Here is a 12217-nt window from a genome sequence, read left to right as displayed (position 1 = left end):
TATGTAGTAAACTGGTGGATAGGTAATGTAATTGAAAAGAAGTTTGGAGACAGAATCTGTAACGTTGTACAGAAAACTGATGGGTAGGTAACGCAATTGAAGGAAGGTTCGGACACAGTTTCTGTAGCTTTATACAGTAAATTTATGGGTAAGGTATCCAAACATACTGACATTTGATGTCAGATTCTGTAACATTATACAGCAAATTGATGGCTACGTTATCCATAAAAAGTGAAGTTCGAAGACATTTTATGTAATATTTCACAGTAAATTGTCGGATAGTAAATGCAATTGAAGGGAGGTTCGAAGACAATTTGTATAGTAAAGTGGTGGATAGAAAATGCAATGGAAACAAATTTCGAAGAGCGCTTTTGTAACATTGTACAAAAAGTCGAAAGTAGTTTCTTAAACATTATACAGTAACCTGGAGGGTGAGATATCAAAATGAAATGAAGTTTGAAATGGAGAGAGATACGGAAACAGAAGCCTTTTTCCCCAGTTACCAGGTTCAGGTTACTTCGGCAGATTAACCAGCTTCCTCCTTTTACAGCCGAGCTTAGGAGCGGCCTTGGCGGAGTTAGAAGTAAGTATAAAACAAATTTGTACTAATTTTAATTGTATAATATTAATAACAATATTGTGTTGTACTTTTTTTATAATGGAGTTCCTTATGGCTAACTTTATTCCTAAATGCTATTTGTGTAAGCTTAATATATTCTTAGCAGTATAGTCCTACAAGCAGCATTTTAGATGCCAAAGCAGTCCTAACGTCTAGTATATTCAAGAAAGTCACAATTTATCAGGGATTTAGGGTAGCTTCTCAAACCTTCAATTAGTCACAGTAGTCACACAAGCAGCACTTTACACACTAACGAGGCCCTAGCGCTTAGAATATTGGTGAAATCATCAAAGAAGACATCCGGTCTTAGACAACCTGGTTACTGGCGTGACTGGGATCATATTCCTTGTCGGATTCTACACTCTCGCCTTGGACAAACACAATGAAACATTTACAGACATAAATGTACGACCAAGCCCCAGAAGGATTCGAACCCGCGACTATCGCCAATCAACCCGGCTGATGAAAACTTAGTATTGTTTTTGAAAGTTAAGGTGTGATTCTTAATAACGTTTGGTCACCTGTTGCAATATTTATGAAAATATTGATGGAAATCTTATCACCGAATTCACCAGAAAATATTTCTTACCAATAAGTGGTGAGGGTGGTGTCTTATTTGGTATCTGTTATTTTATTATGTGTGTATAAATTCGCCCATTTTATTTTGTTCAGTATTTTTGGTCATTGGTTATATTAACCTGTCTTGTTTCTTCCACGATCTATCAGTTGTTTCACCAACTGAGCTTTAGTACCGTGGTCCATCTGGTTAGGGTTTTCTCTAGGTAGTTTGGATTATCACTACAATATTTCTGCTATATATATGTAATAGCTAATTACAATATTTCTACTTTTTTTCATATTTTTGTACCTTATGTACAATTCTGTCTTTTCGATTTGATATTTCTTTATTATTTCATTCATAAATATTATGAACAATGTTGGGCTTAGGCTTCCTACTTATCTTGAGTTCTCAAGTCGTTTCTTTCCTTATATACTAATATTATATGCACGAATACATAACATTTTTCTTATATATAACATCTTTATTAGATACGTTTAGTACAATCTTAATTATACATTAATTTATTATTACGAGACGGGTGCGAGAAAATACATCAATATCTATTCGTCAATGAATACATAATAATAAACACAATATCTGTTTATCAACAGTTCACAATACAGGAAATCTTCTAATTTAATCGTTTTTAAATTCACTTACAGTTTTTATAATATTAATTTAAGTATATGAATTATTACAATATAGAGTATAATTATTAATCAAGACGAATAATATTGTTATATAACATATAATTTACGCCATAGTTTGTTAATAATTATTTTCTTTCTTAACACTCTCATTTTGGAGATAATTCAAGAATGGAAAGTGATGAAGAAGGTTAATTAATATTTCAAAAAAGGTTTATCAGAAATAATACGTTTTACTGTTGTCGATATTAGTTTTAAATGAATTAGTTATCAATGTGTTATTTTCCACACTAAGTTTTCCTACTACATGTACATGAAAAAGCTATTTTGCTATATAATTTGTGAAGACAATTAATTGAAAAGAATTCTTGTTCTATTTATGTAGGATATTCGTCCGTGCAGTCTGTCTCTGACCGAGAAAGGGATGTTGGCTCACCACACTCCGACACCAGCAATTACATTAGCCTCGCAATTCGACATCATCATCAGTCAAAGTTGCCACTTTCCTTTCTCCGTTACAATTCACCTCAATTACCATGTAACTACTATTACGACAATCTATATTCTCGTTAGTATCCTATATATAATGTACTGCAATTCCTATGTATCTGTTCAGTTCTATATATTACTAGAAATAAGCAAAAATATACTGCCTCTATCTATTAATTTATAATAATGTATCTTGATATATTCAGCATGAAAACATATATGTTCTGGTAAATGACTATAATATTTTGCAAATTAGGTAATATACATTTTAGATTCCAAAAAAATGGTTCCAAAAAAAAATTCCTTTTAATGTTTATATATTATAGAATTCTATTACATTAATACTAATAAACTATTGGATTATATCCTAATTTACTATGGTTTTGAAATTACAAAGCAATAACTTCACTGAACTATATCAAATGGCTTTAGTATTTTTAATCTTCTGACTAAGCCATCATTATCACCTAAGAGCTAGAGAATCCCAACATTGATGTGCTGATGGAGTTTCTGTTCATGAGTTCGGCATAGTCCTTGAAAACGTTATCGACACTTTCTACTTTTAGATCCTTATGCAGATTGTCATTACGAATGCACCATGAAGCATCAAGAATACCTCGCATTGTCTTTTTTGGAGGCTTTGTATAATATATCTATTGCTTTGGCTGGTACAACACCACAGTTAAACATCATAAGTCCACACTGTTTTCAAGACTTGTTGGTAAGGCATTTAGGCTCTTTTTTTTAGATATACGCCAAAATTGTAAAATGGGCTTATGAATTATGGATTTGGTTCCAATTCACATTGCAAGTAATATTCGGCATATTATCTCGGCATTATCTCTTGTAGTTTCCAAGATATAAGTTATCGAAAGTTTACATTTTTGGCTCCGTTTTTCCATATACACCAAAATTGGTAAAATGGTATTATGAATTATGGATTTTTTATATAAAAATAACCCAATAACACATTTTATATTAACATGTGGCTTCCACCTGAGTTTAACATCAAGGATCATGCCAAGATATTTGGCTGTATTTTCGTACGGGAATACTTGTTGATTTATATGTACTAGATTGTGTTTGATTATTTTGTTGGTGAAATCAATATGCACTGATTTATCTTGGTTTATTTTGATAAGATATTTTTTTGATTAGCATTGTATTTCACCAGTTCAGTGTTGTTATCTTCAATGGCTGGTATTGTAGTGTCATCTGCAAATATAGCAACAACATTTTCATTGAATATAGGCGAAGCCCCGAGTGTACAGCAGATATAGGACTGGTCCCAATACATTTCCCTGTGGGACATCAGCTTGTATTTTTTTCAAGTTAGAATAGGCATCTTCTTTTTAACTCTCAAGTATCGCTCAGTTATATGTGGCTTTAACATTTTTGAACAATGATATTTATGCTTTAATGCTTTGTGTGATGCGTATGATTTAAACTCTCATGCCAAACTTTATCGAAAACTTGAGTAACATCTAAAAATACTGCAGAACAAATTTTTTTTTATTTTAGTGATTTTTCTATGACATTGTTGATTCTGTGAACTTGATCAATCGTGGAATCTTGAAACCAAATTTGTGATCCGGAATAAGATGCTTTTTTTCAAATAATTTGGATAATGTCGATAATAGTGATATTGGCCGGTATGACGCTGTTTTATGAGGTGGATTTTCTGGTTTAGGAATCATAATTACTTCAGTCACCTTTCGCAGTTATGGTAGATATTGTAGCCTGGATGAAGCATTTATTAGGTTGATAATCTTAATTAGTGCTTTTATTGGAAGCTCGTCTAATATTTTCTCAGAAATAAGGTCAAAACTAAAATCCTTTTCGCGCTGATATTATTTTTTATTTCGTTTTTAAATTCAGTTTGAGTTACAAATTCATTCTTTCCTAGCCAATAACGCATGGTATGATTTAACAATTTAAATCTTGTAGCCTTCTCCTGATTCGATCTTGACAGATTGAAAATGCAACAAAATAACAAAATAAATTTAAGTTTCAATTCAGTGATCGAAAACAGTATTTTGAAAGAAACGCTGGCACCATCATCAATATTTAGAAAACGACGCGTTTATTTTTTCTTACTATTGCTCCAGTTTTGATCAATAGTACGATTAATTTAACACTACATTCAGTGTACAACAATGAGTGAAACAAAAAATGCATCTCAAAACTGAATAAATGGAGAAATGGCATATCTGATAGATTTCATGTAATGACGATGGATTCTTTCAACATTGACAAAAGAAGAAAAAAAGTTGTAGCTGGCATTGAATAACATTTTTAATAAATTATTTCAAATTCATTTTAAATAAACTTAAATAACAAGTGTCATAAAATATACCTTAATGAATGTTGAAATATTTCTGATAAAATTTATAGAAATTGAGGTTTCGTTCGAAGGGTAAGAAGGCGCATTTTACTTCTTTACAGTTCATTGAACAGAGTGCCATTGACTCCGAAACACCCCAACACTTTTGAATAAGTTATTCCAGACACGAAACACACATGTGAAAATATTCGAATGCAATTCTGTTCCGCGTATGACGAATTGGCTTCGAAAACTTGTCACTCCCTAATACTTAAATTTAAATTTAATATTGAAACTTCTTTCGCCTTCTTAGGTTTTAGAAATATTTACAACGTGTGTTTTTACTTATTTAGCATTAACTTCATAATATATTTAACTCAATTTTATGAAGGAAATAATCTTGATGAAAATATGTCTGCATCTTAATTAAATGCTGTTATAGTTTGATAATTGTGAGTGAATCCGATCTTCATGCTATAATTTGTTAATAGATTTAACTAGTAAAATCCTGAACTAGTTACAAGTTCAAATTGACATAGCTTTCTCAATACAAACAATCTACAGCTTAACGTTAAATTTTAGAGATACTTTTATTGATTTATTAAATGCTTGAATGTATTGTTTTTTTTTTACTTAAAATAATTGGTACAATATGTATTATTGAAAATATTTGGCTTCATTTTCTTTTTAACTGAATATGTCAAATTTTTCTGACATATACCAAAACGATACCGTGTCTAAAAATGGTGTTGGTTTGGTAGCGATATTTTTTAGTTTTTCACAGGTTTAGTCTGTAGTTTTTCAGCATTTCGAAACCGTGTGCTAGGCAAGCCATGCTACACCGATCTGAACAACCGGTAACCGGAAGGTGCTATGTCTGGTGATTATGCTGGGTGTGGCAGAACATTTGAGCTGCACTATTTTACCCTTCACAACCCTTGCTTGTGTGGTTGAGTATTGTCACGCAAGAGTATGACATTGCGTCCTTTACTCGTTATTTTTTTCAACAATATTTCATTCAATTTGTTTAACTGAGATCGATATATATCTGCGGTAATAATTTAATTCAGTTTAAATACACTACGCCTTACTGATCCCACCATATGCACAGCAATACTTGGTTAATGGTGGAGAATATTCCGCTTCGGTGTCGATGCAGATGGTTCTCTTGGTCTAACTCATTATGTTTTGCGCGTGGGACTTGCTTCATCCAATATATCTGGGAATTTACTGTCTTCGAACTTGTTTTTCCTCTTGGCTATTGTTTTGGGTGTCGTAAACATCAAAATCCCTACTTTTAATTCGTTTAAACCAAAACCAACAATTTGGATATGACAGAGTAGCATTACCGTAAGTTTCTAAAAGTGTCTAATGACATTCAGAAGCAGCTTTCTTAAAATAAAACGACAAATGTAATGAATATCGAAAATGTAATTTTGAGCATTCCATGATTAGCGCCTGTATGTATTGAATAACAGTAGAACAATTGCTGTTATTACTAAATCCAAACTGTTATTTTATGTAGATAAATCTCAAAACTATGGAATTTAACAGTTAGGTTGGGTTGTTTAATAGTTGTTTACATTAATACTTCGTATATTCATGAATAGATACCAATGAGCAAAATATATGCCAGCATTTAATACTGTAATGTAATAGTACCTTTATATACATTTTCTTCTTTATTATTATCACACCTAATACATTTAAAGCTCTTTAAATAGGGCAATATTAGGAAAAAAAATTAACCAGATAAAATTAATATAAATATAGAAAAGTTAAGTTTCAAAATTAAAATAAATGTTATAGCCAACTTGGTAACAGCAGTGATTAAAGGACAAACTATGTATATTTTAATTTGTGTTTGTTATTATCGATAGCCATGGTTAAGTGTATCTATTTTATTGTAGCTATCTTTATTCTATTAAGAATGGAAAGAAATCTGTAAAAAAATTCACCACTAACGCCATCCCTGGTGGGGATCGAACCCACGACCTTTGGATTAGAAGTCCAACGCGCTATCCTCTGCGCTACAGGGACTGTGTTTTCTTTAAAATTGCCCAAAATAATTTCAAATATATTAGAGATCGAAACTAAATTCTACAAGGGAATTGTAAAGGTGTATCTATATAATGCTTGAGACTGTCCATAGACAAAAATGTAAAATCTGACAGAAACAACCATCCCAGTCAGGCCAGTTACCAGGCTGACTTCAGTCAGTAGGGCCAATGTCACGAACAGTGGTTTGGAGCCTACAATAAGCAGACGGTGCAATATGAAATGTAGTATAATAATCCTTAGTGAGGTTCTAAGGTACAACAACGACAAAATAATTTATTTTCTGTTTTTTTTAAATTCAATATATTCAGGAGTTCTGCCAATTAATGTTCTGGACCCAGTACTATATCTTCTGTACACAGCCGATCTACCTACTACAAAAATAACTACTGTGGGAACATCTCTCATGAAGATCCAGCCTTAGCATCAGTTAACCTACAAATACACCTAAATTAAATACAAATGTGGCTGAAGACATGTCGTATTAAAGCCAATGAAACAAAATCCATTCAAATAACTTTTCGCTTCGTGAAGAACATACCCACCAGTCTATATCAATAACTGTCAACTCCCGCAAGCAGAGGATGCTAAATATCTTGGTATGCATCTAGTCCGACGCATAATTTGGAAGAAGCACATACTCGCCAAACGGAAACAACTTTTACTTAAACTCTACCAAATGTATTGGCTTATCGCAAATCCAAGTTATCATTAGATAACATTATATTACTGTATGAATCTATACTCAAACCTACTTGGTCATATGGAATTCAACTATGGGGAACCGGTAGCAAGTCCAATATATCCATCATACAACGATTCCAAAATAAAGTATTGCGTGCAATTGTCGGTGCTCCGTATTATGTTTCAACTGAAGTGATACAATGCGATATTCCTCTGGAACCAAAAACGAGTGTAACTCAACGTGTTTATGTGAAGTTGAACAACGAAAGAGTGCCAGTGCATCCCAATGTACTCGCTAATCAATTAAATATACGCAATGACAGTAAAGTGAAAAACCTAAAAGACTAAAATCTTTAACACCATCCGATCTGGAGGTGTTAAAGGGGATGGAGGATACAGCAGATCAATGAATGAAGTGATTTCCTACATAACCATGTATATATAATATAAACATAACAAATACTTATTGCCCTCTGGGCATATTGTGGAACCAGCAAGAGCAATAAAGAAATAACAGTATAAAGCGATATATCTACATTACCAGGAAATTTAATCTAATACATAATTTCATATAATTTGACAGTGCTTAACACTTAACAGTACACGGCAATCTAAGGCAAATTCCAGGTGAACTAATTAGTATGGAACCGTTTTAAACGTTTAAATAATAAATATGACCGATATTTAATTAGCACTTAATATATTTGCCACAATTATTGCATTCCAATAGTAAAAGATTCATTATTTGCTGTTATTGCAGTTTTAAATATTTATAAATGTAACTATACTATATCAGACACGATATTAATTAGTGGAAATTTCTATAAAATATTTGGATATATAGTTCAATAACAAAGTTGTCGCGGTAAGCGCTTTTCTGATTTTTGTGTAAACGCTTATATTAAACGTTTATTGTCCATATTTAGAATGATCTTTTGACCTCCATTGGCGTACTAACTCGTTTTCCTTAATGATATTGTATTAGAATTGATGGCTAAGCTTGTTTTTATCGAAATAATGTTGCATTAAGTTATTAAATAATTAATGTAATGAACTTATATGCTCTGAATGAATACCTTTTATTGTATAACAATTTGCTGCTTATGCTAGTTCATATTTTACGTCAACAGCAGAAAAGTACTACGTTTTAAAATGACATCTTTTTATTGTCTACGTATTTCCATATAGTTTTGTTTTATTAAAACTATTTTTGATATACATAACAGACTATATTTTAAAATTATATTTTTTAGGTTGACATACGCATGGACATATATATGACTAAATAATAGCTACCATTTGATTTTAAAACAGTTGCAATTCTTCGCGAAATAGATTCGCAGACTGTCTGAATATTTTTCAACAGAATGTAGTCCCATTCTTGTATCATAACATCCGCCAATTGCTTCAATGATATTGAAGATGAAATTCAGTCCCTCTCTACACTCTGCTAAAACTCCTTGCGAAGTCAAGGCCAGGGAAGATTTGATGATATTCTAATGCTCCAGACCAAACCAAGACTGACCTTTTTTGGCTGTGTTTTTGACCAATGTACTCCAACCATCTTGGAGAAATCCGGCCAGCGATGTGAATGAGAGAACCAGCTGATGGAAAGCTAATTTACTATAAAATCTCTTATTTTTATAATAATAAAAAGCAGAAACATCTTTTATTTTTATAATTTTGTATTACTGCAAAAAATCCTGATGTCCTAGAATTTTGTCCATATTATTTTCATTTTCAGGTTCCCAAAATATATAGAAATCAGTTGAAAATACTGAAAATTTTTTGTCGCAGACCGGTATTATAGAAAAATAGTATAACTCTAAAACTTGAAGATTTTTCGATATATCGATATTTTTTTGCAACAACTAGGAAAAATATTGATATTTTACAAAAGATATATAAATATTTTTTAAGAAGATATAAAAATATTGCTATATCGGCCAAAAAAAATTCTCCCAACATTAGTTGAAAGTTTTTTGACTTTTGCTTTCAAATTTGACAAATATTCTAACCAAACAAGAACAACAAAAAGTCGTTGCCTCCGCCGGGAATCGAATCCGCGACATCCGCGTGTGAGCTGAACACTCTAACACTACACCTTAGAGGCAGTTGCCATAATATTTAAAGAAATATCCTTAATAAAATGAGGATTTCTCCTCGATTTCCCCGGATTCAACCATCAAATCCTGACTTGGTTCGGTAAACATACATAAAGTTCGAACATAGACCCTCTTTTTTGAAGTCGGTTAAAAGTAGCAATATATTTAATCAACATTTAAAATTAAGTACCTATTTGATGGGTTTATTAATAAAAATAAAAAAGTTTTTTTTTTTACTTTTAACAAATATCAACAATATTTTTTTGAATAACTGTCGGTATATAGGTTCAATTCCTACTCTAAACTAAATGGGAGTCTGCCAAAGAAATTGGTCTACTTTTATAAAAATGGAGACTCAGTGCTTCTTTTTTTTTAAAAAACTCAATAAATCAAATTTTCGAGATTTATTAAGTTTTAACTTTCTCCAAGCTTTCAGCTGTTGAATATCGGCGATGTATTATTCTAATGCCATATTTCCATATTGAGGAAAAAACGAAACGGATACATTTATATTAGTAACAAAAATCGTCGAATATTCAATAAAATTAGGGGTAGATATTAATCAGGTTTCGATTTCATAAAAGCAAAAAAATCTGCTACCCCCGTAGTAGGAAGCAGCGAGCAACAAGGTAACAATGCGTGCAGCAGGTGTTGTTGCGTAATAATTAAACGGTGACGTCAGTCAAATTTTAATAATCATAGAACGCGCTTTGTGAAAATACAATGGTCATTGAAAAGGGACTGGGACGAGGGTGGCTCAATCCGATATCAAAAAAAAAAAGTGCCTGAATATTCGTGTTTGGTGGTCAGGACTCTCCGTTTTGGAGAACCGCAAATAGGGTGGGGGTGAATGTCGTTCGAATATCACCACTGGCGTCACGGTAAGGGATTGATTAATACATCAACAATTTAGAGCAGGAACTATCATATTTATAGCCTATAAGGATCGAGCAGTTACGGCGAAGAATATATTTATTAATAACTACATATTAATAATTTACTAATAAACAATTTTATATTTAATATAAAAATTAATAGGACAAACATTAGATTTGATATATTGTTTTGTCCAAAATATATTGATTGTGAATTAATTTTGAGGATTATCTTCATTTCAAAAATATTTGTTAACGACAATGTTTTTCCAGTCCTCTGGATAATTTTTATTCCATTTCAAAATAAAAACAAATCTCGTAATAAAAAAAAATTAGAATACGTAACAATTACAATATCTGTTGAATAAGGCAAGTTTCTTAGAACAACCCCTCTAAGTGTTCTAAGTGTTACATGTACACCTCTTTATATATAACGACCATTTTTATGTCAAACGAATCAATTTTAAATTTTGTCGACCAATTTCTTCTTCTTTGTCCATTACATCCTAATCATCACTATTAACTCTTAATAAATGCAACATAATTTTCTTTTGAATTTGCGTATTGGCAGAAAATCTGCTTGATAAAAAAGATAGTCTTGATATGAATATATTTAGAAATATATGTCAGCGATTGTAAATCCGATAACATTAATTCACAGTCTTTAACCTGGGAAAGTGCTTTCATTATTTAATAGAATAAGGGAGTATAAGCTAACATTCTTGCAAAATTTCAAAAGTCAACATTCGACTTCTTCGCATATATGTGCTAACAGAGATGTAGAAAGCCGACTTGTTTGCGCAGTGGTGAAGGCGACAAGACGGTCCTCCTACTGTTGCGATAGTCTCGGGTTCAAATCCTGCTGGGGCGTGGAAGTACTTTATGTTTGTGATTGTAATTGTAAATGTTTCTAAGCAACAGTGGAAAATCCGACAAGGAATAACCATCCCAGTCCCGCCAGTAACCAGACTGGGTAAGACCGGATGTCTTCTAGGATGGTCTTTAAGTTATTGCTGGCCAGTCGGTAGGCTTAACGCCGATGACCCTGGTGCGAGGCCTACGTTAAATAGCAGGTCCAGGTCAGAAAAACCGTCGTTGGTAAAAAGGAGACTTTAAAATATATTTAAAAAAAAAGAGTTTTAGAAAGACATAAGTGGTCTTCCTAGAAAGACATACATATATTAGATTATTATAAACAGATTATGTAAAATAATATTATTTTGTTGATATTTTAGGGTCATCTTTTTATCAACTAAGATTTATTTGGACTGGACCTAGTACTTAACGTGGGTTTCAAACGACGGTATTTGGCATTAAGCTTGCCAACTGGCTAATAACCAACTTGAGATCATCCCAGAAAAGTCCGGTGTAAGTCAGATGATTTTTCGTATCGGTTATTTAACTCTTGCTCTATGGACAATCACAAACATACATTTACAATCACGCTCCAGCATGATTAGAACAACTCCCGCCTATCGTAACAGTAAGAGGACCGTCCTGTGGCTTTGATCATTACGCCAAGCAATCCCCTTAGAATTTGATTAAAGCCACTTGTTCATACTTTAAGAACATCAATAATTATATACAATTTATTTCGCATTTGCAGTTTTAATAAAGAATTCAAAAATTAATTTAAAAAACGGTATAAAATCTTTTACCATTTATCATAAATCATTTATAACAGAGCTATTTAATCTTAATAATATGTTGTGATTATAATGTCTAATTGCAAATGAACTAATCAATAATCGAAGGAAAGCAATATTTATATTATTTTATTTAAAAAAAAAAAAATGCGGTACTGGCAACTAATATAAAGATAAGTTCTAAAATATTTTATATTTAGAAAGACGTC

At 31.9% G+C, this 12217-nt stretch overlaps 1 long non-coding RNA gene and 1 other non-coding gene across 2 annotated transcripts in view; both read right to left on the bottom strand.

The window, feature by feature from the left end:
- LOC143196920 (uncharacterized) overlaps positions 1–12217 on the bottom strand; it is a 140159-nt gene that overhangs the window by 72870 nt on the left and 55072 nt on the right. The gene's annotated exons all lie outside the window — the stretch shown is intronic.
- TRNAR-UCU (transfer RNA arginine (anticodon UCU)) lies at positions 6608–6680 on the bottom strand. Its single transcript has one exon. It is a non-coding gene; the product is annotated as a tRNA-Arg (tRNA).

Source organism: Rhynchophorus ferrugineus, unplaced genomic scaffold (assembly GCF_030347505.1).
Source record: "Rhynchophorus ferrugineus isolate W39M unplaced genomic scaffold, kcgeb_rfMv2 rfM5, whole genome shotgun sequence".
In the NCBI taxonomy this organism is placed as follows: Eukaryota; Metazoa; Arthropoda; class Insecta; order Coleoptera; family Curculionidae; genus Rhynchophorus; species Rhynchophorus ferrugineus.
The sequence above is the reverse complement of the archived record's forward strand: the minus strand, read 5'-3'. Positions and strand labels throughout refer to the sequence as shown.